Source organism: Gossypium arboreum, unplaced genomic scaffold, assembly GCF_025698485.1.
Source record: "Gossypium arboreum isolate Shixiya-1 unplaced genomic scaffold, ASM2569848v2 Contig00172, whole genome shotgun sequence".
NCBI classification, from domain to species: Eukaryota; Viridiplantae; Streptophyta; class Magnoliopsida; order Malvales; family Malvaceae; genus Gossypium; species Gossypium arboreum.
In genome coordinates this window covers 87,898-94,212 of record NW_026440300.1, presented here as the reverse complement: position 1 = coordinate 94,212, position 6,315 = coordinate 87,898, and positions in this window count along the sequence as shown.

Here is a 6,315-nt window from a genome sequence, read left to right as displayed (position 1 = left end):
CCCTTTTCCTAAATTTTCATGGATGAGTCACCAAAAAATATCTACATACTTTTCTTTAATGGTCTAATTACCCTATAAGGACCTCAAGTTTTGAATTCCATAACTATTTAATCCTTTTAGCTACTAGAATTTAACTTTTTCATTTTATGCGATTTGGTCCTTCCCGTAATTAAACACATAATTGGTAAAATTTTCTTATCAGGATTTTCACATGACATTTCTAACATAATACAGACCATGTAATAAAATTAAAATAAATTTTATTTTTTGCTCGGATTTGTGGTCCTGAAACCACTATTCTGATTTCACTGAAATTGGGCTATTATAGTCAGGCCGTGTAACTCTCGTAATAGCCCCACACGCCTGTGTGCTAGGCCGTGTAACTCTCGAAATAGCTTCACACGCCTATGTGCTAGGCCATATACTACCTGACTTGCATGCAATGAAACTTACAGGGGACACACGACTGTGTGTCACATGCCCATGTCTCAGGCCGTGTGGACCCAAAATGAACCTTAAACAATAGGTTTACCATTCCAAGCTTACTTGGGTTCTAAGCAAACCATTGAACAACCAAAAGACCTATTCAAAGAAACATTAAACAAGTCAACAACATGCCAAATCAACATCCTAAGTGCCTAACAGATGTATCCTCATTGATACTATAAGTATATACATTTATGCATCAAAAATAAAACATCAAACACAACATATCAATTCATCCAGTCTAATACCTAACCAATGTACCTATCATAGGTACCTTTGTAATACCCTAACCTGTATCCGTCGTCGAAATGGATTACGAGGTATTACTAGAAGAGACATAGCTTTTAGGCAATCACAAACATACTAAAACATGTAATTCAAATTCAAATCAATTATAAACTTAAATAATCAATTTAACATTTTTACGAAACAATTTATAACATAGTAATCAACTTGTATCTAATATTAAATCATAAACAAATAATGTCAACTATATCATTTTGACACAAATCATATGCGCATATCAAAGTCTTTATAAAATAATTTAAATCAATTATTATAAGCATGAAATATCAAAGAGCACAAAAACCAAATTTGCATGCAAACCATTAAAACCTTATAATACTAAAATCACTATTCATTTGGTTACTTTTATAAGCATTAGTCGATTACCATATGCTTTCCTATACAAGGCATTTCATTATTAAACCAAAAACAAATACAATGCAATTTATTCAATCAAGGATTTCATACATGAAAATTATAAAACATCATACATGAAAATTATAAAGCATACATATTCGAGATACATACCATGTTTACCCTACTTCATTCGACATGTAAATTTTAATTACAAGAAATTTCAATTTTTTTTTCATTTCAAACATAAATAATCTACTATTCATATGATCATTTTATAAGGCTTTAGCCAAATATGATCATGCCTAATACATGTGTTTCCTTCAATGACCATTTATTTACTAAACCAATTTCTATTATTCAATTTGCATGAAAACTTTTCAAAGAATCACATTTTCATGATTATTCAATTAGCAAATATCACATGACAAATAATAATCAAATTTCCATACTAATTGTCGAATACCGATATTCATGACTTCAAAAGGTCGAAATTTAATTACCAACAATTTTGCATTGAATCGAAAGACTTATATAAAACTAACATAATGATCATACATTCGATTATATACTTATGATCACAAGTCAAAACAAACATATCAAATGCCCATATAAAAAAAATAATTGCCGAATTAAAAAGTCACTCAGATATATACTTATAACATTGCACATAACTTGACCAAATCAATTTTTAAATGTATAAATCATTGACACAAGTTAACTAAATATTTTTCAAAATCTATACCATTTCAATAAGCAAACTGAATCATCAATCTATATGCAAGTGTTAACCACAATAAGTGATACACCTTTCCAAACATATCAAATCATGTATATTTATAAGTCCAATTCACATCTCAAATATCATATATATATATATATATATATATAAACATCACTCAAGACAAACAATATTTATACCACATCTCATGATCAAATTCACAAGCCATTCACCTTTCACCAACCACTACAAGCAATAATCACATCTAACTATACACACACATATATATATCATAATCGAATAATCACATCTAACTATACACACACATATATATATCATAATCGAATATGCCAAACACATCTAAAATTTCAACCACATCATTTAATCAAACCATAAACCCATATTTAGCAAATGAACAAGCCATTTTTGCATGGCTTTTAAATATATACATATCCCAAAATCAATTATTTCAAAATATAACCCAGCCTATACATGCCATAGTTCCAAAAATTTAGTTTATAAAATACTGAAGTTATTCGATAGAGTGATAGACTTTGACGATGATCCCCGAGCTCGTAACTTGACTCTAAAATCTATAAAAAAAAAGGAAAACATATACACACAATAAGCTATCATAGATTAGTAAGTTATAAGCAAGTAAACAGCTCAATGATAAGATTAACTCATTGTAACAAGACCAAATTATAATATCATTATCACATTATCTTGAACTTACCATTTCATAAATAATATATATACTTTCATGCATAAATATTACCTTGGCCGAATGTTCATATAATTATATTCACATATTCAAAAATTAAGTTATTACAAAAATATTCATATTATTTGTTCTAAAGGCCGAATACACTTTCCATGTACATATACATTTTTCATTTACCTCATACGTAATTTGCAACAAATATCAAGTAACTTACTTACCTTATTTCAAGTAGGTAATAAGCTAACTCATACCTGGTCATCTTAGCTCGTTTTGCACATTCAATCACAACTTATCGTTGCCTGATGAAACATTCAGAATTGGATAGGACACTCAGATAATCACACATATCGTACAATGCCAACGTCCCAGACGTGGTCTTACATGTAATCACATATCGATGCCATGGTCTTTACTCGTACACATATATCGGAGTCACATATCGATGCCATGGTCTTACTCGCACACATAAATCGGAATCCTATGTCATGACATATGTATCCTAACTATTCCTAAGGTTCATACGGAGCTTTCGAACATCATATCTCGGTCGAAATGAATTCGAAAATGCAGTAATCAAGCCTTTTCATATTTGGCCATAATAAATATAAATCCATACATCTCATAACAACATATATATCTAGTATTTAATTACAATTAAACACGTCTATTTGCTTATAAACTTACCTCGAACGATGAAAAACCGCTTCGGATCGACTAGGCGACAACTTTAGTTTTCCCCCGATCTAAATCTGATTTTCTCTTTTCTTGATCTAAATTAATATAAAATAAACTTATTAAATCAAATATTCAATCAAATTCATCCAAAAACACACAAATGAACAAATTACATTTTTACCCCTGATATTTCATATTTTTCACAATTTAGTCCCTATTGCACAAAACACAAAATATGCAAAATCTCACAACAACATAGCTAGGCCGAATCTTCCTTATATTCATACTAGTCCATATATTTCATTTATTCCACATTTTAGTCCCTCAATTTATTATTTTAGCAATTTAGTCCTAATTTCTCAAAATCATCAAAAATTCCAATACAAAACAGTTAATCTAAAATATATCTTTCATATTTCATCATCAAACAACAAAAATCACAAGCTCTCATCAATGACATAACTCAAAATATTCATCAAAATAAAAAATTCAAGCATGGGTCGGATAATATTTGAAGCAACGATCTCAAAAACGTAAAAATTATCAAAAACCGAAGTAAATACATACCTTGATTTAGCTTGAGAAGTAGCCAAATGCCTAACTCTTTCTTTTCTTTTTATTTTTGGTATTTTCGGTTCTTAAAGATGAATACTAATATGGTTTCTTTATTATATGTTTTATAATATATTAACTAAACAATTACTTTACTGATTTGACCTTACAAGTAAAATATACAACCATTATCATGCATGGTTATAACCGTCCACCCTTATTTCATTTGGCTAAATTGCAACATAAAACCTCTACATTAAAAAGACATAGCAATTAGGCATTTTACAAAGTAGCATGCTTAATTTTCATTTGATGCAATTAAATCCTTTTTAATAATCGAGCACTCAAATATCAAAATTAAAACACGAAAATTCTACGGATATCAATTCACACATAATAAACACAGAAAATAATCTTAAAATATTTTTCTGACTTGGATTCATGGTCCCGAAACCACCGTTCCGATTAGGGTCTAAATCGGGCTGTTACAATCTGAATCACAACATATCATTAACAAATATCATTCATTTTATTTTTGCATTAGAACCACACCTCATTCACATATATAATATAAGTTGACAACTTACACATAATATCATACTTAACATTTTACTTATCCCGAATCCAAAAAAAAAAAAACATTTTACTTATCCCAAAACATTAGTAATAACAACACAAACATGCCATATAATCCGAAATAAACACTCCAAAAACTACCGAATTATGCTGGATAGTGTGACTTGAGTGCCGATCCCATCGTCCAACCTTCCAAGTATCTACAAGAACATTAAATAACATAAGTAAGCTCAATAAAGCTTAGTAGGTTCGACGTATTAAAATAATAAATCTTACCAAAGTAAGTACAACAATTCAAACAATAACAATTCAACCGTGAAAGTTCCCTGTCATTTACAATCTCAACCGATAAATCACAAATGTTCAATTCAATAATCAAATATATATATATCAAATCTATCAAAATCATTAAACAAATTACCTTATCGAGATTTTCAATTTGAAGAACGACTTATGGATAAGAGTACATTGAGAATCCCACCAAAACACACCAGATGCTCATAAGAGCTAGTCCATCTAAAACACACCAAATGGTCATAAGAGCTAACCCATTCGGAACACACCAATGGCTCCGAAGAGCTAATCCAATCGATATACACCAAAATAGAGAGTATAACACGAGTTTTCGCAACAAATGTTGAACCTTGGTTTACTCGAGAAACATATATATATCACTCCACAATCGTATCCACTCCAATCACCCATAACACACCATATATCGACCGTACTTTATCTCGCATTTAATTCGATCCAAGCATAGAATTTCAACAATTTTTATCAAATAAAATAGAACATTTATAATTAAATATAATTATCACATTACATATTATCATCAAACATTCCATAAAGATGTTAAGTTATGAACTGTACGAACTTACCTGGACTAAATTGTAGTAGTTGTAGAAGTTCAAGGACTATTCCATAATTTTTCCTTTTTCATGAGTATCAACTGGGTCTTAATCTAAAATGTAAAATTCTTCAATTATTAGCTGACATATCACCTTCCAATTCACTTACATTTTATATCCTTTTATTTTTAAAATTTACACAATTACCCTAAACTTTTATAATTTTTACAATTTAGTACCTTAACAAAAAAATCATCAAATTAATCGTTTTTCTCAAGTCAATATTCCATAACTAGGCCCTTAAACAGTCCCCAATGAACATTAAATTCACTATCAAACATTAAAATTTTGAAAATTTCACAATTTAATCCTAAAGTCAAAATCTAACAAAAATCACTTTACAAAATCATCAAACAACACAATCAAAGCTCCAAATACATGGTAATCATAAAAAACATTCAAGATTCATAAATAGAAACTTCTAAAATTTTTAACAGAATAAAAAAAAAGGTACGAGCTAGCTGGACCTAGTTGCAACGATCTCAAAAATATAAAAATTACAAGAAACGGGCAAGAATTTCACTTACATGCAAGTCTTCTATGCTTAGCCGATTCTCGAAGATACTTTCTATGGTGTTTCGGTAATAGATAAAGAAGACATGAAGAAGAAAAGCTTATTTCTTCTAATTTGTTTTATTTTAAAATTCTATTTATTTACAATTATGCCATTATCATGAAATTTTCTATCAGTTTTTATTCTAATTGTCGTCCCACACATTAATTATGGTTTAATTATTACTTAAGTCCTCCCTCAATTATTAAGTTATTAATTTGATTACTAATTGTAATAATTACTAACTTTTGTACCTTTTACAAATTTGTCCTTTTTCTTAATTAACTATCTAAATATTAAAATTTCTTAACCAAATTTTAATACGACCCTAATGGCTTTATAAATATTCTAAAAATAATATTTATGAGTCGATGCGATGGAAGTTTGTGGTTCCGAACCATTGTTCCATCACCATTAAAAATTAGGCTATTACAAAGGGTGCCATTTTTTTTTAATAACTAGCAACAGTACTAGTATTTCC